A 24,586-nucleotide genomic window follows, 5' to 3' on the forward strand; every position below is an offset into this window, starting at 1 on the left:
TCTGCTTCTCTTAGGTCCACACCATTTCTGTCCTTTATCGAGCCCATCTTTGCATGAAATGTTCCCTTGGTATCTCTAATTTTCTTGAAGAGATCTCTAGTCTTTCCCATTCTGTTGTTTGCCTCTATTTTTTTGCATTGATCGCTGAGGAAGGCTTTCTTATCTCTTCTTGCTATTCTTTGGAACTCTGCATTCAGATGCTTATATCTTTCCTTTTCTCCTTTGCTTTTCACTTCTCTTCCTTTTCACAGCTATTTGTAAGGCCTCCCCAGACAGCCATTTTGCTTTTTTGCATTTCTTTTCCTTGGGGATGGTCTTGATCCCTGTCTCCTGTACAATGTCATGAACCTCATTCCATAGTTCATCAGGTACTCTATCTATCAGATCTAGGTCCTTAAATCTATTTCTCACTTCCACTGTATAATCATAAGGCATTTGATTTAAGTCATACTTGAATGGTCTAGTGGTTTTCCCTACTTTCTTCAATTTAAGTCTGAATTTGGCAATAAGGAGTTCATGATGTGAGCCACAGTCAGCTCCTGGTCTTGTTTTTGCTGACTGTATAGAGCTTCTCCATCTTTGGCTGCAAAGAATATAATCAATCTGATTTCAGTGTTGACCATCTGGTGATGTCCATGTATAGAGTTTTCTCTTGTGTTGTTGGAAGAGGGTGTTTGTTATGACCAGTGCATTTTATTGGCAAAACTGTATTAGTCTTTGCCCTGCTTCATTCCGTATTCCAAGGCCAAATTTGCCTGTTACTCCAGATGTTTCTTGACTTCCTACTTTTGCATTCCAGTCCCCTATAATGAAAAGGACATCTTTTTTTTGGGGGGGGGGTGTTAGTTCTAAAAGGTCTTGTAGGTCTTCATAGAACCATTCAACTTCAGCTTCTTCAGTGTTACTGGTTGGGGCATAGACTTGGATTACTGTGATTTTGAATGGTTTGCCTTGGAAACGAACAGAGATCATTCTGTCATCTTTGAGATTGCATCCAAGTACTGCATTTTGGACTCTTTTGTTGACCATGATGGCTACTCCATTTCTTTTGAGGGATTCCTGCCTGCAGTAGTAGATATAATGATCATCTGAGTTAAATTCACCCTTTCCATTCCATTTGAGTTCGCTGATTTCTAGAATGTCAACATTCACTCTTGCCATCTCTTGTTTGACCACTTCCAATTTGCCTTGGTTCATGGACCTGACGTTCGAGGTTCCTATGCAATATTGCTCTTTACAGCATCAGACCTTGCATCTATCACCAGTCACATCCACATATCTGAGGTTATTGATATTTCTCCTGGCAATCTTGTTTCTAGCTTGAGCTTCATCCAGCCTGTCTTTTCACATGATGCAAATACATTAAATAAGCAGAATGATAATATACAACCTTGATGTATTTGTTTCCCAATTTGAACCTTATTTGTATTTATTGTTTTAGAAATAGACATACCATGTTTTATTGCACTTCCCAGATACTGCCTTTTTACAAATTGAGAGCTTATCAGAACCCTGTGTCAACAAATCTATGGGCACCATTTTTGAAACGGTATTTGATCATTCCATGTCTCTCTCTCACCTTTTGGTAATTCTCCCTATATGTCAAACTTTTTCACAATCGTTGTTGTTGCTCTGGTGATCTGTAACATCAGTGTTACTGCTCTGACTTGCTGCAGTCTCCTCTATTGGTTAGTTTTTTTAGCAATGCATTGCTTTTAGGTTAAAGTCTGTACATTGTTTTTTCAGACATAATGCTATTACACCCTTGGTAGGCTAGTGTAGTTAAACATAACTTCTGTGTGCTCTGGGAAACCAGAACATCCATATGACTCCTTTACTGCCATGTTCACTTCATTCCAGTGTTCTGGAACTGTACCCACACTGAGGGATGACTGTCCTCATTCCTTTTGGGAAAACAGGTGATTGTCTGTTCTGGAAGCTTTAACATGGACATAAAGATGAATGAATCTGTTGCAAAGACTGATGCTCCAGAGGGCGGGTGACTGGCCTCAAGGAGTAGCTGGGGAAGTGACAGATGCTGACGAAGGGCATAACCGACAGGGTTGTCACCATAAAGTCCCATTGCTTAAAGTGTAACTCAGGATTCAGAAAACTAAGATCATTGCATCTGGTCCCATCACTTCATGGCAAATAGATGGGAAACAGTCGAAACAGTGACAGACTTTATTTTTGCGGGCTCCAAAATCACTGCAGATGGTGACTGCAGCCATGAAATAAAAAATGCTTGCTCCTTAGAAGAAAAGTTGTGACCAACCTAGATAGCTTATTAAAAAGCAGAGACATTACTTTGCCAACAAAGTTCCATCTAGTCAAGACTATGGTTTTTCCAGTAGGCATGTATGGATGTGAGAGCTGAACTATAAAGAAAGCTGAGCACCAAATAATTGATGCTTTTGAACTATGGTGCTGGAAAAGACTCTTGAGAGTCCCTTGAACAGCAAAGAGATCCAACCAATCCATCCTAAAGGAGATTAGTCCTGAATATTCACTGGAAGGACTGATGTTGAAGCTGAACCTCCAATACATTGGCCTCCTGATGTGAAGAACTGACTTATTTGAAAAGACCCTGATGTTGGGAAAGATTGAAGGCAGGAAGAGAAGGGGATGACAGAGGATGAGATGGATGGATGGCATCACCGACTCACAGGACATGAGTTTGAGTAAATTCCAGAGTTGGTGATGGACAGGGAGGCCTGGTGTGCTGCAGTCCATGGGGTCACAAAGAGTCAGACACGACTGAGCAACTGAACTAAACTGAAGGTGTAATAATTACATTTTGTTGCCCAAGTGAATACTTCTGCACAAAGATAGATGGATTTTTTAAATTTTATTTTCTAATTGAATTTAATCCATAATAATATATTTTTGTTATAAAAAGGCAATGAATGTGCAAAGTAGAATAGGGAAATAAAAGAAAATCTCATAAAGGGAAGATTACAAAATACTCACTACCAAAAAGAAACAGTTGTTTAATACTATAATATTATTTGGGTATCACTAGAGCCAGTTTAATAAATTTTTATGCAAAACAAATTATTTTATTAGCAGAATTTTTATTTGTTCTTAAAATTCCCCAAGTCATTTATTAATTTTCCATAGCTTGGTTCTTAATAGCTGCCTAAAATTTCATCATAGAGATAGAGTATAATAATCTCAAACTTAGACATTTATATATTTTCCCAATTGTCACTTTTATCAAAAATTTTGAAATTGATTTCTAGATGGACATATCTAGATGGATATAGTTTTGTTCACTGTAAGTAAATCAGAGAAAGGACATGTTGGGAAATAAATGTGACCTAATTAATAGCTTTGTTTATTTGTTGACTTTCCAAAGGGATTTACTGTGATTTGGTTCATTCAGTTCAATAGCTCAGTCGTGTCCGACTCTTTGCAACCCCATGAATCGCAGCACACCAGGCCTCCCTGTCCATCACCAACTCCCGGAGTTCACTCAGACTCACGTCCATGGAGTCGGTGATGCCATCCAGCCATCTCATCCTCTGTCGTCCCCTTCTCCTCCTGCCCCCTATCCCTCCCAGCATCTGAGTCTTTTCCAATGAGTCATTAAGCACCATTAATGTGTCAGGCTTGGAATTCTATTTCACAAAGAAGTTTTCTCAATATTTATTAAACATGATGGAGTCATAGTGATAGTAATATAATCTTCCTTACTTTCTCTGTTGCCACAAAACAGTGGAGCAAGACAGACAAATTAGAAATGCTCTTTATCCTGACTCACCTCTCTCTCTACACTAGAGGGTTCTTCCTGTAGTTTTCAGGATTAGCTGGGTGCTCATGACCTGCTTTCTCTGCAGCCAACAGCACAGCCCTTCCCTCCAGTCTCTGCTCACTGCAGTCTTCATATCACCCAGAATCTCCCTGGTAACGTGAGCAAAGGAAGCGTGTGACAATCTGCACTTGCTCTAACAGTATTGTTGTCTGTGGTCAACATTTTCACTGTCTCTAGTTAAAGTATTCTTTGGCAATGAATGATGAAGAACCAAAAGCAGAACTAAGAAACTCATATCCCACCTCTTCTGTTTGTAGTCAATTTATGGTTCTGTATTTTTTTACGTTTCTTCCTCAACACAAACCTCTTATTAGAATTTTCTCACAGAAGAGAAAACCAAAACTGTTTTAACATCCCCACCTGAAAAGCCCAAAACAGCTCATACCTAACTACAGTTTTACTTAAATTCTGTTTTTCACCTTCATGAAACTTTTCTTTCATAAACCTGCATGGCTGCAATTAGAACATTTGAGAAGAGAAAAACTCCCTCAAAAACATGCCAAGAGATTTCATTCAAGTTTTCAGAGGAGAGATAACTAACACTGAGGTAGAAAGCATAGTCAGGGAGGAGAAATACTTTATGAAGGGGTCACTTATGTGCAAAAGCAACAGTTTTGAGAGAGCAGCTGTGGAGGTGACTATGACCCAGCATTCATTTTTCCCCTGGTGAGAGAATTATTTATTATTTCAAGACCTAAGAAATGATTTTGAGTTAATACTTACCACATTGTCCAGTCACTGAGAAAACTACAGGCATCATTTTAACAATGAGGAATCCACCTTCCAGGGTTGGACAACTGTCCTGTGTCATCACCTGGTGGCCAAAGACAGAGGTCTGACTCTCAGGTCTTTCCCCTCACAACTCTCCATATTGCTAAGTGGGATCTATCTCTATTGTTGTCATCATTTCCCAGCATCTTTCTTATCAGGCTTTTCCTCCACCCTCTCCTGTCCTCCACCTTTCCATGTACTCAACTACATCACTGATAACATCCTGCCAGTGAAAATGGATGAAATTATCTTACAGTGGGTCCATTTCATTTTTATGTCTAGGACAGCTACTGGGAATATCTGCACACAAACAGCTTGATGAACACATCTTCATTGAGCTTATGTAACTGACTGACTCATACAACATAATGTTAGAACTTGATAAGCCATTCAAGTTTGGGGTTCCAGGAGAGGTCCTGGGGTTCAGGGATTGTTGTTGTAGCAACTTGAATGTATGATTTAGTTTATAGTTTAACTTGGGTTACAGGAAGAGAGGGAACAGAGGAAAATTATAGGAACCTTTTCTTATAAAAGATGTTAAAAATTCAAAATTATACCTATTTTTCTGTACAGAAAGAGAATTTGGATTTGCTTTGTGTTTATTTGTTCTGAAATATCTAGACTCTTTGATCAAACCAGTAAATATAAAGGCTAAGTTGATAAATTTCTATTTCTGGCCTTTTCTTAGTCTGTGTCCCATCTCAGCTCTTATAGCCTCTGACGTGAGCCTCGGCTTTTAAGTTTGATTGGGTCCCATCTGTTTTTGCTGTTATTTCTTTTGCTTTGGGAGAGTGAACTAAGAAAATATTTGCTGCAGTGTAGTCAAAGAGTCTTTTGTCTGTGCTTTCCTTTAGTTTTATAGTGCTCAGTCTTAAAATAGGTCTTTAAACAATTTTGACTTTATTTTTGTGTATGGCGTGAGTGAGTGTTCTAATTTCATTCATTTTCAGGTGTCCAGCTTTCCCAGTACTGTTAACCAAAGAAACTGTATTTTTCTCCATTCTTGTCTACTCTTTCATAGATTAATTGACCATAGATGTATGGAGACCAATGTTTTAAAACTGCAGTTTTTCTTATTCAACATGGGGAAAACAGTTATGTTCTATTATGCTATGCTTAAGTAAAATTGCACATTTGGGGCATCTAAATTGGTATGCCAAGTTACAGAACATTTAAATTATTATGTGGATAAAACAGTTTAAATTATTGTTGTACTTATTTGAGAACGCTGCCCTTAGCAATGATCCACAATAGTAAACAAATGATTAACAGGAAAATGGCCTTCATGAGACTTAATAAATGTCTCCAATTAAATACAAAGGATGAAATTAATTGAAATACCTAGATGTGGAAAAACAACCTGTATCTCGTTTAGAGTTCCAGAATATTCTCTTCTTTTTTAAAAAGTTAATTTTTTAAATTTATTTATTTTAAGCTGTGCTGGATCTTCCTTGCTGCACAAGCTTTTCTCTAGTTGCAGTGAGTGGAGCTCTTTTTGAACAGTGTTAAGACCTCTTATTGTGGTGGCTTCTCTTGGTGCAGAGCACAGGCTCTAGGCACGTGGGTTTCAGTAGTTGTGACACATGGGCTCAGGAGTTGTGGCTCCCAGACTTTAGAGCACATGCTGTATAGTTGTAGCCCACAGATTTAGTTGCTCTGCACCCTGTGGGATCTTCCAGGACAAGGGATTGAACACATGATTCCTGCATTGTCATGCAGATTCTTTTACCACTGAGCCACCAGGAAGCCCATCCAGCATATTCTCTTAAGATACATGTACTCTAAACATGACCTAAATGAAGACTTGAGTACTTCTTAGCATCAGGACTGTTTTTATAATTATGTCATTTGGGCCATTTATTTCAGACACTTTTTTCTCTCCAGAACCATTAACCAAAGTCACTAATAAGTGGAAAGGCAGAGGTAAGAGCCCCTTCCTCTCCTTTTCAATTTCCATTTAGCAGACTTATTAATGAGCAATAAAAGGGGTGAAAGGCAGGTAGTTTAAGAGGGAGAAACAAAGTAAAAAAGATATTAATAATTTGTGAAAACAGATTCAGATCCTACAGATTCAGATCCTAGGCAGTTAGACTGGGCTGCCCCATGTTCTTTGCAGGCTGAGATCACTGGAATTCAGAGCTCTATTTCTTACTTGCTTCTTTAGTCTTACCAAAGACAAAACTGGATTTCTAGAGAATTTTTCTGTGCAGAGCAATTCTGTAAAAGCTGCTTCTGTACCAGCTCTTTTTGCCAGCCTTCCACTCTCAGAAGAATAAACCACAACCACAGCCAACTTCTAGAAGCATCTCAACCTCTCAGACAAGGGATTCTGTTCTTCTTAGCAGCTGACATAATCCAGGACCTGAAAGAAATTCTGAACGTGTTTTCTTTTTTCCCTAAATACTGCTCAGATTCTCAAATCAACTTGACATTTAATTTGTGGTCAGGGCTCTGCCTGCTGGTTTGTAGGTCATCACCCTACTTTTTAGATAAATGCAGTTTCATTTTCTCCAATCAAGATATTTCCCAACTCTGTGTATCTGTATAAATTGCCACAAAGCTCAGAGCCTGAGAGCTAAAAGCACTAACTAATGATAACAACCCCAAATACCCTGGGCAGAATATAAGATGCTACAGAGTGCCAGTAATCCTAGTGTAAAACTCATTTTCTTCCTTTCCGATAACATTGTAATATTAAAAGGTCAGGCGAGGCCTTTGTCTGCCCAGTAAAACAGTAATCAGATCATTTAAACACCACCCAGTCCTAACACCCACACCGAGTCTGTCTGTTCTCCCTGTCTTGCCCCTTTTTGAAATATTGTCTGGGCTATAATATGGTACTGAGAGATATTGTGTGCTAATGGGTTTCTTTCTGATGTTAACAGGTTTTGGATTCATGGATATATAGAGAAGCTGGAGAGCCACGTAATTTGCTGCAGAATAAAAACAGCCTATTTTACAAGATGGCGCGACAACTGGGTGAGGCTGAGGTCACTGCCCTCACTGAAAGGGCAAAATAGGTGAGCTCGCTGCAGGGAGTTGTAATTAAAGTTTGTCTCCAGGGTTCAATCTTCACAATCTCCACTGGGTGACTGATAACAAGCACTCTGTGCCCTTATAAGCCTCCACAGAGGAAGTCTCATGGCTGGGTCTTAACAACACATTGCAGGTTGAAGGCAGATCTGCCGGGATTCTGCAGCAGATTTGGGGGTGGGGTGGATATGTGTGCTCCTCAGTGTGTGCACAAATGCGCCTGAGAGATGTCAGATTGGACTTTCCAAAGTTTGGACTCTGGGTTCAGAATCTCATAGAGCACAGAAAACTCATTTTGTAAACCCTTCACATTCATTCTGATTGGTGCTCAGCACATTTGTACTAAAAGTGCTATCAAGAAATATCCAGGAAATTTGAGAGTTTAAGGGAAAACAGTTTAGAATATTTTGGCTTTAGCAAGATTTACCAGGGAAAGGTGTGGGTTTTTTCTGTTTTCTAATCTGTAAGGAAAATGTCTACCTGATATTATCACTTTATCCCTAATTACTGTTGTTTAGAATTAGGCCCAATACTTTGGCCACCTAATGCGAAGAGTTGGCTCATTGGAAAAGACCCTGATACTGGGAGGGATTGGGGGCAGGAGGAGAAGGGGACGACAGAGGATGAGATGGCTGGATGGCATCACCGACTCAATGGACATGAGTTTGAGTGAACTCCAGGAGTAGGTGATGGACAGGGAGGCCTGGTGTGCTGTCAGACACGACTGAGCAACTGAATTGAACTGAACTGAACTGAACTGAGAGTTAGGTCCAGTTGCCCCTCTATGCTTCCTCTACCTCCTAGAAGGTGAAATTGTCATCAGGACAAATCAAGAACCCACAGTACCTTAACTCTATAGTCAGAATGGTGCTTGAAGGTTTACAAAGCACTTTCTCTGAGATGGGGTGTGTAATGCACTGTACATGGTTTGAGGAAGTTTCTCAATGGGTAACATTCAGGTCACGTGACACTTTCCTAAAAAAGGTGAGATGGTAACTGAGGTCTGGTTTAAGAGACTTAGCCATTGTCATACAGCTGCCTGTAATTCTTTCTGGAACAAGGTGGGAGTAGGTTGATTAGAAGATAGAAGGAGGAAAGAAAGGTTTGGTGTCTTACCCCTTGACATTTGTGGTTCATGGTGGGATGAGGCTTCCAGCTGCATGTGAGAGGGTAACAGGCAGGAAGGCCAGGGGTCTCCAAATAGAGGAAATAGCCTGCAAGTGTCAGACATTTTTATCTCTCTTAAGCAACAGGAGGAAACAAACTAGCAATATTTTTTCCTTCTCTATACAAATTTAAAGGGAGGTTTCTCTTAAAATATTGTGTTGCCATAATGACACCCTGCTTCGCCTGAAGTTAGCTATTCTCGAGTCTAGAGATAACCAATGCCTTTTTCTTATGGAAATGTTTGTCTTAAGCTATGCTAATGTACTATGCCTTTACCCCAAACTCTGTCTCCAAGTCGGTTCGCCTCTTGGCCCAGAACCTACTTGACAAACCAGTATGGATATTGTTCCCCTAATCTATGTAAATGAAACTATTTGTATGGTGGTCTGCCCTTCTTCAAGATTCAAGTTAATCATTTTATGGCCCAGGATAAACCATTTGGTGCCAAGATTATCCCAAAATGCATCTTATGGGTGAGGGGCCTGGTGCCATTCTGAATTTTAAGACATTCCTTTCTTTCATTAACAGACTGCTAGTGACTATATAACATCCAGCTAAAGACTAGCAGGGGGGTACTCTTTCTGCCCCCTTCTGATGCCTATGTCAGAAGCTTTCTCTATCTCCTTTATACTTTAATAAAACTTTATTACACAAAAGCTCTGAGCGATCAAGCCTCGTCTCTGGCCCCGGATTGAATTCTTCTCCTCCGGGGGCCAAGAATCTGGTGTATTCGCATGATTCAACAACAACAACCTTTCACATGCTATGAGGCTTACCCATCAAAAATTTATTTCTGGGTATTAAATTAACTGTGTATTTTCCCTTCTTCATGCTTTTTTGCATTTCCCAGATTTTCACTTGTGAGTAGAATAATTACTAGTGTAGTATTTAAAATACATCTTAAAGAAAACATGTCCCAGTATCTTAAGTACTTCTATATGAAAGATTTATCTAAAATGTGGTCTAAGTTCCCTCTGTTACTGTCTCTTCTCAGTCCTCCTTAGAAATAGAGGAAATGCAGAGCAAGACCTTCTACTGCTCATAGGTTAGGAAATTGCCTGGGTCACAGAGCAGGCTGAAGAGCTGGTGGAGTTGGAGTTCATACGCAGGTTTAGAAATAAGGAAGTCTGTGTTCTGAACTTTTTTTATAAGTACTATATTTTGTGCAAATCTTGAGAAGTTGAACAAAGAACTCTGTGATTTTTATGCCTGAAATTCACAGAGTGCTTTCATCTACTAGAATATCTCCCAGTCAGACCTTTTCCTCCTAAGACCTAGAGATTCCTAGAGACCCAGAGATGCCTAGAGACCCAGGAATCTCCAAAAACCCTTTTGCTCTTTTGACCTCAGGTATTTCATATCAAAAAGACATGTACCCACCTATGTGCCACAGTCTTCATTTAAAGCCTATGCTATCATTATATTTTATCTAGACATTGAGTAATGAGAAATAGATCACAGAATTTTAGATTAGTCCAGATCATATAAGGTAATAGGATTCAACACCTTCATTTTACAGGTGAGGAAACTAAGGCCCTTAGAAGGAACGTGGCCCTATGTATGAAACTGATGTTTAGTTAATTTGCAGCAGACTCAGAATTAGAAATCGGTTCTTTCAGTGAATGTCTTAAATCAAGTGTAACATACACATGGAAGCAGACTTAAGTCATGCAATTAGAAATCTTGTGATTCCTGGCCTAATAACCCTGCACCTACTCTAACAATACTAATGATAAGTTACATTTGTGTAGTTCTTTATAATTCATTTTATATTGTTCTCACATGTGTGATTTCACTTAATCTCATGATGGTCCATTTTTATCCCATGTCATGGATGAGGAAAGTGGGTCCAGGCTCACCTAAGGTCACAGAGCTGGTTCAGGGAGCACAGAGGGGCAATTGCTGGGGGAGGCTGAGTGCTGCCCTAGGTACTGTGTTCTGCGTTGAGTCTGAGAACACTGCTCCTTTCACATGGTTGCCACGGTGGGGCCATTACCCAAGTTCAGAGTGGCAGAACCTCAGTCTTGGATTCTCGTCCTGCCTCTGGGTCAGGTCACCTCTAAGGAAAGAAATACATTTCTTGATTCTCATCCAGTTGAATATCTTCTTGGCATTATTTATGCATGCTCTGCATCTTCTTAGGTGAGCTGTCAGATTATCAGTTTTTTGAATGTGCAAGCATCAGATACCAATGCATTGTTGAGAGCTGTAACACTGGGAACATTAGCCTAAGTCAACAAGGTTTTCACTCTAATAGAGCAGAATTCATTCATCTTAAAAGAAAATCCAACATCTGGGGAAAGGTGCTTCCAAGTCACATTTTTTTTTTAATTTTATTTTATTTTTAAACTTTACATAATTGTATTAGTTTTGCAAAATATCAAAATTAATCCATCACAGGTATACATGTGCTCCCCATCCTGAACCCTCCTCCCTCCTCCCTCCCCATACCATCCCTCTGGGTCGTCCCAGTGCACTAGCCCCAAGCATCCAGTATCGTGCATTGAACTTGGACTGGCATCTCGTTTCATACATGATATTTTACATGTTTCAGTGCCATTCTCCCAAATCTTCCCACCCTCTCCCTCTCCCACAGAGTCCAAATACACAGTTCAGGTGAGCTGATCACTGTTTGATTAACCCATTTAGATGGTCCATGAAATAGCAGAGAAAGTACCTTTTAGATACATAAAGCTGAAGGGTACATTAGTTTGCTAGGACTGCCAAGCAAAGTACCACAGAGTAGGTGACTCAACAGAAACTTGTTTCCTCACATCCCTGGAGGCTGCAAGTCTCAGGTCAAGGTGTCGGCAGGGTTGGTTTCCTCTGAGGATGCTCTCTTTGGCTTGGAGATGCTGTCTTCTCTCTTTGTCCTCACATGGTCTTCCCTCTCTGTGTGTCTGTGTCCTGATCTATTCTTATAAGAACCCCAGTCTATTAGATTAGGACCCACCTGTATGACTTCATGTTAACTTTATTGTCTCTTTAAAGACCCTGTTTCCAAATAGTCATATTCTGAGGTACTGGGGGATTTAGGACTTCAACATGTAAAACTGGACAGGACAGTTCAGCCTGTAATAGAGGATAAATGCCTTCCATTCGTTCTGTTCTGTGATGAAGTAGACCTGGTTGAGGCTTTCTGAAGTTTCTTTGCTCCCAGTGTGTAACAGAGCTGTCATGTTGTCTGTTAATGAAATCACCTAATACAACCAGAAGTTATAAAATCCTAATATGCTAGCTCTAGGAGCCTGGACCAGTTTGAATAGGTGGAGGAGGCACTTAGCATCCACGTGGTCTTGTGTCCCCAAGGTCCCTGAGCCTCAGGTCCTCACCTGGGTGTAGAGCAGGGATTACAGCCCTGCTGGCTTCACAGTTCCTTTACGAGGATCAGATGAGAGAGCAGATGCTTTCAGAATATAGTGTTTTATGGTGTAAAAGTAGGATCATTTTTAAAAAGACTGTAGACAGAAGACTTGTCTCCCAATAATAAAACAAATACACTCATAGTTCTTCTAGATAGGTTTCAGTTCAGTTCAGTCACTCAGTCGTGTCCAATTTTTGGCGACCCCAGTGACTGCAACAAGCCAGGCCTTCCTGTCCATTACCAACTCCGAGAATCCACCCAAACCCGTGTCCATTGAGTCAGTGATGCCATCCAACCATCTCATCCTCTGTCGTCCCCTTCTCCTCCTACCCTCAATCTTTCCCAGCATCTAGGTCTTTTCAAATGAGTCAGCTCTTCACATCAGGTGGCCAAATTATTGGAGTTTCAGCTTCAACATCAGTCCTTCCAATGAACACCCAGGACTGATCTCCTTTAGGATGGACTGCTTGGATCACCTTGCAGTCCAAGGAACCCTCAAGAGTCTTTTCCAACACCACAGTTCAAAAGCATCAATTCTTCGGCTCTCAGCTTTCTTTATAGTCCAACTCTCACATACATACATGACCACTGGGAAAACCATAGCCTTGACTAGATGGACCTTTGTTGACAAAGTAATGTCCCTTTTTTTTAATATGCTGTCTAGGTTGGTCATAACTTTTCTTCCAAGGAGTAAGCATCTTTTAATTTCATGGCTGCAGTCACCATCTGCAGTGATTTTGGAGCCCCCCAAAATAAAGTCAGCCACTGTTTCCACTGATTTCCCATCTATTTGCCATGAAGTGATGGGACCAGATGCCATGATCTTCGTTTTCTGAATGTTGAGCTTTAAGCCAACTTTTTCACTCTCCTTTTTCACTTTCATCAAGATGCTCTTTAGTTGTTCTTCACTTTCTGCCATAAGGGTGGTGTCATCTGCATATCTGAGGTTATTGATATTTCTCCCGGCAATCTTGATTCCAGCTTGTGCTTCCTCCAGCCCAGCGTTTCTCATGATGTACTCTGCATATAAGTTAAATAAGCAGGGTGACAATATACAGCCTCGAGGTACTCCTTTCCGTATTTTGAACCAGTCTGTTGTTGCATGTCCAGTTCTAACTGTTGCTTCCTGACCTACATACAGGTTTCTCAAGAAGCAGGTCAGGTGTCTGGTATTCCTATTTCTTTCAGAATTTTCCACAGTTTATTGTGATCCACACAGTGAAAGGCTTTGGCATAGTCAATACAGCAGAAATAGATGTTTTTCTGGAACTCTCTTGCTTTTTCCATGATCCAGCGGATGTTGGCAATTTGATCTCTGGTTCCTCTGCCTTTCCTAAAACCAGCTTGAACATCTGGAAGTTCATGGTTCATGTATTGATGAAGCGTGGCTTGGAGAGTTTTGAACATTACTAGCGTGTGAGATGAGTGCAATTGTGCGGTAGTTTGAGCACTCTTTGGCATTGCCTTTCTTTGGGATTGGAATGAAAACTGGCCTTTTCCAGTCCTGTGGCCACTGCTGAGTTTTCCGAATTTGCTAGCATACTGAGTACAGCACTTTCACAGCATCATCTTTCAGGATTTGAAACAGCTCAACTGGAATTCCATCACCTCCACTAGCTTTGTTCATAGTGATGCTTTCTAAGGCCCACTTGACTTCACATTCCAGGATGTCTGGCTCTAGGTGAGTGATCACACCATCGTGATTATCTGGGTCATGAAGATCTTTTATGTACAGTTCTTCTGTGTATTCTTGCCACCTCTTCTTAATATCTTCTGCTTCTCTTAGGTCCATACCATTTCTGTCCTTTATCGAGCCCAACTTTGCATGAAATGTTCCCTTGGTATCTCTAATTTTCTTGAAGAGATCTCTAGTCTTTCCTAGCTTTAGATAGCTTTAGAGACTCTAAATCAGAGATCCCCAACCACTGAAGTTCCTTTCAGTATTCAGTTCAGGTATTTCAGACCATGAAGCAAAGTCCTTTTCAGTTGAAAGTTGCTAAAAATAATATTTTTCTTTATAAAAATTATATTGAGAAGGATTATGAAGGAAGGAACCAGGTAATTCTCAAAAGAATATCAAGCAGTAGAAAATGAAATTTATTTTCTTTTTTCCTTTTGCTTTTCACCAAAAAAGTACATAAGGATATAATCACAAAATATGGCTAGCTTAATAAAATGGAGGAGGGTGATGGTATGCAATTAACCCCCTCTCCCAACCCCCACCAGAAATTTTATTTTTAAATGCTTCCATTACAATGGTAATAGCTTCAGATTTCAGCCAGTGAGGCTCAAGCATTCTTGGAGGGCTTATTTTTCTCCTTAAATGACATTTAAATATATAGCATTTTGTATGCAGAGCTGTTTGCTGGGAGCAGGTTATGTTAGCAGCAAGAGAATAAGAAAGTGCACTTACTATGAAGGTAGGTGTCCTAGTGCTTTTCTGTTTCATGTGTGACTCTCTCTCACAATAACTTTGTTTACAGCACCCACAAATGCACTTGTAGTCAGGTTTTATAAAAGAAATCTGAATCATATGTCTAAGCAACCCAGTTTGTGACATGAGTCAGCCTCTGATAGATGATATATTTTCCATTTTAAAGACTCAAACGAAACTTTTCACATTCTTCTTTGAGGATAAAGAGTTACATTTGAAGTCGTTTTTTGCCCAAACAGATTCAGAGATAAGGCTTCACAAACCCTGACATTATTTTGTTATGTGCGTCTGTTAAGGAACTGAGATACAATACAGCTACTGAAAATTGATGATTGTGGACCTTGACAGCACTTCACTTCCTCTGTGTTCTGATTATACACTGAGAAAACCTGTATCTCTTCCAGTTCAGCTAGAATTTGGTAGAATTCAAGAACTCCAAGGCCTGGCAGAGATCTGTCCTATTATTGGGTATCATCCTTCATTTTAGAGAAGTCACTTGGTTGATTCCTGGCTAAAGCTTTTGATTCCCTTTCATTCTTGGGAAGTATCCACAGATCACATTTCTATAGGCCCTATGATTGCTTTGCCAAACAAATTAAACACCAGGTTATTTCATACATATATACCAGTGTTTCAGTTCTTGTCAGTCAGAGTTTTTAAAATATAAAGATTACAACCTGATATTAACATCCAAATCTGTTGTGCTCCTTTTATGTGCGAAAATGAGAAGCCCGGTTGAGGTGCAAGATTTCTTATCCTCTTTGTTACCCTGTTTTTAATTTATTCCAGGGAGTAAAATGGTTTTGCTTATCAATTTATTATAGTGATAAAGCATATCTGTGAATCAGAATGATCAGAAATCTAGATCTACAGGTTGTTTGGCATTTAACCCAGCCCCACTGAAGGTTTTAGTGGAGCTATTTCCTCCATAGATTAAATACAGCCCTGGTTTTTTAAAACTGTTCCCCCTATAGTGATATGGTTGCTTCACATGAAGAAGGAAACCTAGAAATGTGTTGCCTTAGGAGAAGGACATTGAAACTTTTAAACATGTTGATTTTGTCTTTTTCTCCCTCAGGTGTACTTCAAAAGGAGATAGCCAGATGTTACTCACAGTAACCTTGTGGTTATGAATATTTCCAGTGGACAGCCCTCAGCCTTAACAATTTTTGAGTCAACACTGATTCTCCCATGAGTTCATGTCTACTCCAAAGGCTTTTTTCCAATAGCTTTTCAACTGCATAAACTATATTCTATGTTTCTTATACTGGCAACAAATATTTACACATTACAAGATGTTAGTTCTCCAACTTCACTCAAGATTTCAAGCTCTTGGAAAAGGATTTATTATATTTATTTATATGTTATAATGTTTTATTATGCAAATGAAAGGCACAGGCCACCTATAAAAGCCGTGTCCCAGATTTTGTGTCCTGAGAGACTCCAGAGCCGAAATCATTTTCTAAGATTTGAGACAAAGTTTTCACAGATGGTTTTTTACTGTTCCTAGAATTACATATTACTTTCTGATTTTATCAGGGATTCTGTTTACTTGAAGACTGTGTGAAGTTGCTGTTTTGTGTCACCACTTCCTTTAACATGACTAGGATCCATTTTTCCACCAAAGGACCTCTGGATAAAATACTACAGAGAAACCTGATAGGAAAAACATACAATATACTATAGTTTAAGTAACAACAACAAAAAAGAAAGGATATATGGTTAAATACAGAAGGACAATATCATATGTTCTAAGAGAGAAGGAAAAGAAAATATGCTTTCTCAAAATAGGAGCCCTTCTAGGGGATTTGCTAATGAAGGACAGACATGTGCTAGACTGTCTTCTAGATAGAGGATTTTATTTTTTTTACATTAAGAATTGTGGTAAAGTATATATAACATAAAATTTGCCATATAACCATTTTTAATCACACAATCCAGTGGCATTAATCACATTCACAGTGTTGTGCAACCATCATTGTCTGGGTCAGTTCAATTCAGTTCACTCTCTCAGTCATGTCCTACTCTTTGTGACCCCATGAACCACAGCAAGCCAGGCCTCCTTATGCATCACCAGCTCCCAGAGTCTACCCAAACCCATGTCCATCGAGTCAATGATGCCATCCAACCATCTCATCCTCTGTCATCCCCTTTTCCTCCTGCCCTCAATCTTTCCCAGCCTCAGGATCTTTTCAAATGAGTCAGCTCTTCGCATCAGGTGGCCAAAGTATTGGAGTTTTAGCTTCAGCATCAGTCCTTCCAATGAACACCCAGGACTGATCTCCTTTAGGATGGACTGGTTGGATCTCCTTGCAGTTCAAGGGACTCTCAAGAGTTTTCTCCAACACCACAGTTTGAAAGCATCAATTCTTCGGCGCTCAGCTTTCTTTATAGTTTATCTCTCACATCCATACATGACCAATGGAAAAACCATAGCCTCGACTAGATGGACCTTTGTTGGCAAAGTAGTGTCTCTGCTTTTAATATGCTGTCTAGTAACTTTTGGTAATTATGTGCTTCCTATTCAGTGTGTTATTTCTGTAGTCATTTTGATAAGTTTCATTTTTCTAGGAGTAGCTCTGTTTCCTCTGAGTTTTTGAGTTTGATTGGCATAAATTTATTCACAACGTCTTATATGTTTAGTCTTTGCAGCATCTCCAACTGTGTTCTTTTGGCTTTTTAATTTTCTTTGAGCCTTCTTTTTTTATGAATAATCTTGCATAAATTTTTCCTGTTTTCAAAGAATCAACTTTTTGTTTGATTGCTGCTCTTTCTATTTTCCCTAGTTCATTGTATCATTCTTTCTTTCCTTCAACTTTTCCTTTACTTTGAGGTTTTTTTTTTATAAATTCTTAAATTGGAAATAGGTTAATAATGTCATTATTTTTGTAATATAAGTATATAAAGCCAACTCCCCCCACCGCCAAGATCCACTTTAGCTGCAACCTGCAAGTTTTTATACTCACCACTAATCAATAGCCATAGTATTATATATTTTCTAATTCCTAATTTAATTCATTAACTATATGTTTCACCCGTGAGTTATTCATAAGTATATTGTTATCTAAATTTCAAATGCTAATTGATTTTTTCTGTTAGATTGAACCATGTGGAACTGCTAACGTTCAGCCTTTTTATAAGCCATACAGTGGAACTTCCATGTGGTTCAACCTAATAGTTTACTTTTGTTTTTAATAACATAATGTCATTTTTGTCAGACAATATTAGATTGTGGATTTTAAATCAAAGGTAACCACATTCACACAAAAAGTCCTTGTTACCCCTGTTTTGTATTTTATTTGGGGGGTTTAAAATGTTATAAGTATGTGTGTAATCAGTAATTTTCAAATAAAAGCCCTCCCTGAGTACTGGAATGTTTTCTGACATGTGTTGCTGGCTGGTTCTCTGGGATGCAGACTGGGATGCAGTTTAGTGCTGGGATAAGTATCAGGGGGTGCCCTTGGGATCAACACTTGTGGCATCAGGAGGAAATAAACAGGATAGAGCAGAGGGAAAGATCAAGATGCATCACTGGCCAGATGACCTTAACTGACCCCATAGAGAGCTGGAGTGAAGACAGCCCTTCAGGGTTATCCTGACATGTCCAGTGGCCAGGTATTTATACCTCCACCCAGATGGGACATTGCAGAGAAGCTGCCCGCAAAAGACCTAGTGGCTGAAGACTGCCCACCTACAGCACTTCCAGCAACTGGAGAACGAGTCCTTGAAGGGAGGTCTGGGCAGCCCATCTCGATGTTATGCAACAGCATGTATCACAGTTCCAGACAAGAGTGATTAGGTTGTGCTGTGGGGGAAACTCTTGGTGACCGACATGTAAGTCAAAACGATGATTTAGTGATTCTTCTCAGTGCCCTTTGGTCTAAAAAAAGTAGAGAAGAAGGTCCATGTAGAGGAGACAGCCTCATCTCTAGGCTCAGCCCAGTTGTCACCCGTGCTAGGAAGTCACCTTAAGATTAATCCTTGTCCTAGGTAACTTGGATTTCTGCAATACCCTGACCACCTCTCATTTGTTAAACTGAACCATCTTTGGTTAATGTCTTGCTGTCACCATCTTGAGATACTTCATTTTTAAACAAGGGTCCCTATTCTTTCCATTTTGCACTGAGTCCTATAAATTATGTAACCTGCCCTAACTATGAGTATTCATAAGCATTCTGTTTTCTTATAAAACTAAGTGAGAAAAAGACTTTAAACTGTGCCCTATTCACTTTTAATTCCATCTCCCAGCACAGTATGTGTCACATAGCAGGTGCTCCATAAATGTTTGCTGAATGCATGAATGAATGAATGGTATTGAGAACAAACCTTCCTTCTCAGCTTCATAATTTTGAAGTTTAAAGAGGTAGCTTGGAATAACAGAAAGCCCTGGTTTTGGAGTCAGTCAGTCACAGATCTGCACGCCAGTTCTTTCTCTACTACTTACTAGCAGTGTGAGCACCTGAAGAATGTACTGTCCAGAGTGGGACACTTGAGAGTGAAAGGAAAGCAATAACCAGCCAAGGTGCCAGGAAAATAAACTGGCACCATCCTTGACAAAATGGACTCTGGTCACCCCATAGCCATGTAGCCATAGTTACATGCTTGGATAAGTGTCTCAACCTCTGAATCTCAGCTTCATCTGGAAAATGAATATAGTTTCTGTACTTCCATTCTTTGGTTGGGACGATGGATGGACCAAGAGCATCCAAAGGCACAAGGTGGAATCATTGACCTTGGTGATTCCTAATTACCAGGAGAGGAGAGCAAGATGGATGTGGATGAAGGTGGGTTTGTAGATTGTAGAAGATGTATTTGAGGAGGTCCTCATTTAATAGCCTAAACCAAACTGTTTGTCCTTCACAGATAAAAATGGAATATGCACACAAGGAGCACATGCTCTGGAATCAGGCTTTCAGGGACAATTACTGGTTCCTCTGGGCACTGACTGGGATTGGTTACGATTCTGCTAGCTGCTAATTGTGGGCTCTTAAGATTAGGAAGCCCACTATGTCTCAGTTTCTTTGATAGTGGAAGTGAGGTTAGTACAATTCTCAGAGGGTTGTTGCAAATGTAACTGTGACAGTGATACCATAGTACGGCCTGTGGGCTAGTGCCAGTCTATGGCCTGTTTGTAACTATGTTAGAAATAAGTACAGGAAATTCAAGAAAACTAGACATGTGCAGCCATCTGTTACTGCTGTGACATTTACACTCAGAAGGGGTGGGATCCTGAACAGCCCAGAGACCAGTGTGACTGTTTCACTTGCAGAGGGAAGGTGCACACGACTGAGCTGAGCACTAGCCGTGCTCAGTGGATCATTGATTAGATTGAAATGGTCTGAAAATGTAAAATTACATAAAACTGATTCTCAACCTCAGACAGGTGAGAAACACTGCTTTTGAACTATGCTGGATTTGTGATTAGCGCCCCATCAGTACTACCCTCTACAGCACTACCCTCTTTATTAATTGTTACCATCATATTTATGTTTAAAATTAGACCACACAGGCTTCCAAAAGGCCCTATTATACATTATCAATATTTTTAATAGCATTAAAAAGTTAGAAATAAATTCCTGTTCAAGTTTGGAGGGTTTTTTCTTTTTTTTTTTTTAATCTAAAAACAATACTATGCTTATATTTATACTGATGCTATTCTTGAATCAGCAGTATGGTCCTAATGTTGAAGAAGGTCCCTGGAAACACAGTAGACCACTTTAAAGCCTTCAGAGTTTTTTAAACACAAGGTTTTATGTGTAAGCTGTTAATTTTCCTTTAAAAACAGAAAGAATGTGGGTTAACTGAGCTTTTGTTTTTTAAACCTAATGTAGTAAGGAAAAAAATAATTTTCCCGCAAAACTAAAATAGCAATGTGTACTGAAAAGCTGGGAGAAATACATGTTTTTTTAAATTTAGAACTAAAAAATAACATTACTAGAAGGAATGACATGCCTGAGTTCAATGAGACCTCCATCTATACTCCAGGCCCAGATGACTTCCCTTAGGAGTCAAAATTGGGACTGTGTGATTTTTTAAGAAGAACAAAGATTAAGACTTAGATATACTGAACATGTTTTACACAAAGTTTACTTTGGATGGTTCTGACTAAATTCACTCTTCACTTAGCAAACATGCTCACAATTATCCATTCTAATTGGTGGAAGCTTTGGGTATTCCAAAGCAGTGTTTAATTCAAAAGTTAATCATATTTAATTATGGAGGATATTATATAAAATATATTTTTAAAATTAAATTTTGCAGAATACCTAGACAAAAAATGAGTCTCTGAGATGGAATTTATACTACATTAGAAATATTATAAGTAGGTAATGATAAACAGAGGACTGAAGGTTTTTAAACCCTATCTTTTACAACTATAAAATATTTATAAATCCATGAGTTTATACTGATTCTGATAAAACATAAAATAGGAGGAAGGGTAAGCTCTTTTTTGCAACAGAATACCAACTCACAAATGTAGACAGGCTGACAGAAAAGTATCATATGGCAGCCGTCATAAACAATTCAGACAAAATTCATCATTGGCTGAATATACCATGAATGTTCGGGAGTTGGGGGAGGCATGGCATTTTCATAGACTCAAAGTATCTTCCTTGATTAATTCTTTAGGGAAGAGTTGCATTTTTAAAGTGGAAAACTCTGGCAAACACCAGGCTAAGCAGAGTAAACATTACTAATAATGAACCCACTGACACCCTTGGAATTTTTTTCTTGCTTCTTTAAAAATTTATTTTATTTAAGCATAGCTGATTTACAATGTTGTGTTAATTTCTGCTATTCAGCAGTGATTCAGTTATATATATACATACATTGTTTTTCATATAAGTTAAATAAACAGGGTGACAGTGTACAGCCTTTTCTTTCCTCTTTCCCAATTTTGACCCAGGCAGTGGTTCCATGTCTGGTTCTAACTCTTGCTTCTTAACTTGCGCGTAGGTTTCTCAGGAGACAGGTAAGGTGGTCTGGTACTCACATCTTTAGAACTGTCCACAGTTTGTTGTGATCCACAGTCAAAGGCATTGGTGTGGTCAATAAAGTAGTAGATGTTTTTCTGAGCAGACACCATATGGCCCGAAAAGCCTGGAAATGTTTTGACTTCCTGTTTACAGGAAAACTCTGCCCACCCTGCCCTAAGGCTCTGCTATTGAAGCATGGACCAGCAGCCCTGGCTTGGTCTGGAAGGTTGTTAGGAACATGGAATCTTGTCTGTACTCTAGACCTACTGACTCAAAATCTCCAGATCCCAGGTGAGTCCTGCTCACATTACAGTTTGAGAAGCACTAGTTTAGAGACCCTGCTCGGGTCATCCTGTGGTTGCACCCTCCCCAGATTCAGGCAGCCAGAGAGGACCACGGGGTGTGGCCACCTGGAGCCCCGCCCCCTCCAGGCCGTCTCTGAGCACCTGGACCCTAGAACCCCTGCTCCCAGCGCCAGTGGAGGCCTCCCTCCTGGGGGCCATGTCCCAGCTGGACAAGTGGTCAAGATACAGTTGTTTGTGGGATGGGAGGAGGATGGCCTGAACTTGGACTTGAAGGCTGGGGGTGCTCTTGCTTGAACAGCAGATTCCTCAGGGAACAAAAAGGGTCAGAGCCAGAGGTGGGAAGAGCAGGGGGAGGGCTGGGGACTGGGTCAGCCCCTCCCTCTGCTCTCCTGCCTTCTGGCTTGGAGCTGTGTCCAAAATCCCATTCTGCCAGTTATTAATAGTTAGGAAGGTGTACTTGACAATTTTGCTTGACTGATTTATAACTTTTAAATATTTAAGCATGTAGTATGGGTTTCATTTATACTCTTGACCAGGGACCACGGATGTGAGTGACAGGTCTGTTAAATGCTTCTCAAAGTGTGTTCAGAGGACCCCCTCCATAAAAACCCACTGGGTTGTTGGTTAAAAATTCAAATTCCCAGGCCCCACTTGTGTAACAACCTGGATCAGATCTTTGGGGCTGGAGCCCAGGAACCTGCATTCTGACCCCTCCCCTGGTGACTCTGATCCACAGCAGAGCTACAGGAGGACTTGTAATGGAGTGGGGAGGGGCATGGAGAAGAGCTGCCCCGAGGGGTAGGAAGCATCAGAAGAAGAGGGAGGTCCCAGGTCAGAGGAATGTGCTGACCAGGAGCTCACACCTTCTTGCTTCTCTCATAATTCTACTCACAACCTGGCCTGACCCCACCCCCAGGAGCTGGATGTAAAGAGAAGCTTCTAGAATGGGACGAGAGTGTCTTTCTGCCAACTATGAGGCTCTCGGGGGCTGCCTTGCAGAAGGAAGGACCCGAGTCAGGGGCAGTAGGAGCACAGGGGCTGCGAGCACCTGGAGGGACCACACGGACCCACCCAGAGAGTCAGGCTGAAGCCGCTGAGCAGGTCTTTGGGCAGGGAGACCTCCTGGTCCCACGGGACATGGGAGGAGCTGGGACAGACTGTGTGGTCACACCTGTCTGGGCTCAGAGGCTGCATCTGTCAGTTATGAGTCTATGACATTGATCGAGGTCCTTAAGCTCTGTAAGATGGGGCTCCTAATATTCTCCAAGCTTATGTTAAAATTAAATGTGATAGTCTTATGTTCAGGCCTATGACACTGGCAGGATAGGCAAGTGCCATGGTTTTCATACTGCCAAGAATCTCTGTAGCCACCGACGAGCCCAGAATCGGCATGATAAATAGTACAAGAAAGCCCATTTGGGCACAGCCCTGAAGGCCAACCCTTTTGGAAGCTTCTCATGCCAAGAGAATCGTGCTTGAAAAAGTAGGGGTTGAAGCCAAACAACCAAATTCTGCCATCAGGAAATGTATCAGGGTTCAGCTCACCAAGAATGGCAAAAAATCACAGCTTTTGTACCCAGTGATGGTTGCTTGAACTTTATTGAGGAAAGTGATGATATTCTGGTTGCTGGATTTGGTTGTAAAGGTCATGCCATTGGTGACATTCCTGGAGTTTGCTTTAGGTTGTCAAAGTAGCTAGTGTCTCTCTTTTGGCCTTATACAAATGCAAGAAGAAAGACCAAGATCATGAATTTGGATGATGAAAGCATGATAGTAATAAATTTTCATATACCCCCAAAATTAAATGTGATAGTTAAATAAAAATACATCCCACCCCACAATACAATAAGGGGCAGCTGATGTTTACTGTGGAGAAGTCGATGGCACCCCACTTCAGTACTCTTGCCTGGAAAATCCCATGGATGGAGGAGCCTGGTGGGCTACAGTCCATGGGGTCACGAAGAGTCGGATACGACCGAGCAACTTCACTTTCCCTTTTCACTTTCATGCATTGGAGAAGGAAATGGCAACCCACTCCTGTGTTCTTGCCTGGAGAATCCCAGGGATGGCGGAGCCTGTTGGACTGCCGTTTATGGGGTCGCACAGAATCGGACACGACTGATGTGACTTAGCAGCAGCAGCAGCAGCAGCTGTTTACTGGGGCATTCATTACCTTACACCTCTGCACTTCTTGATGCTCTTTATCATAGGCACTTGTCACTGACTGTGCTCAGTCACGTCCAACTCTGCAACCCTATGACTACAGCCTGCCAGCCACCTCTGTTCATGGGATTCTTCAGGCAAGAATACTAGAGGGTTACCATTTCCTCCTCCAGGGCATCCTCCCCATCCAGACATGGAACTTGCATCTCCTGTGTCTCCTGCTTTGGCAGATTCTTTTTTTTTTTTTTTGGCAGATTCTTTACCACTGAGACTCTTTACCTGGGAAGCGCCTGTCACTGGCTATCAGCCAGCGGTCTTATCAAGACCAATTTCCTCAAGCCCTCCAGGGGGCGCTAGTGGTAAGGAATCTGCCTGCAACTGCAGGAGAACCAACAGAGGCAAGTTTCATTCTTGGGTCAGGAAGGTCGCCAGGAGGAGGATATGGCAACCCACTCCAGTATTCCTGACAGAAATCCCATCCTCTGTCCATGGGGTCCCAAAGAATCATCATGACTAAGCACACACACACACCTCAGACTCCAGGCACAGGAAGGTTCC

At 40.6% G+C, this 24,586-nt stretch overlaps 1 protein-coding gene and 1 pseudogene across 2 annotated transcripts in view; both read left to right on the plus strand.

The window, feature by feature from the left end:
* Positions 1-17,951, plus strand: part of LOC139186118 (ATP-binding cassette sub-family C member 4-like) — a 126,017-nt gene extending 108,066 nt beyond the window's left edge. For both annotated transcript variants that reach the window (XM_070799896.1, XM_070799895.1), the window contains 2 exons: positions 7,471-7,605; positions 15,662-17,951. The gene's annotated coding sequence lies outside the window, so the exon portion shown is untranslated. The remainder of the gene's footprint in view (positions 1-7,470; positions 7,606-15,661) is intronic.
* Positions 17,952-22,837: 4,886 nt separating this feature from the next.
* LOC139186159 (small ribosomal subunit protein uS12-like) lies at positions 22,838-23,625 on the plus strand (annotated as a pseudogene).
* Positions 23,626-24,586: the final 961 nt, after the last annotated feature.

The sequence above is a fragment of the Bos indicus genome, chromosome 12, assembly GCF_029378745.1.
Source record: "Bos indicus isolate NIAB-ARS_2022 breed Sahiwal x Tharparkar chromosome 12, NIAB-ARS_B.indTharparkar_mat_pri_1.0, whole genome shotgun sequence".
Taxonomy (NCBI): Eukaryota; Metazoa; Chordata; class Mammalia; order Artiodactyla; family Bovidae; genus Bos; species Bos indicus.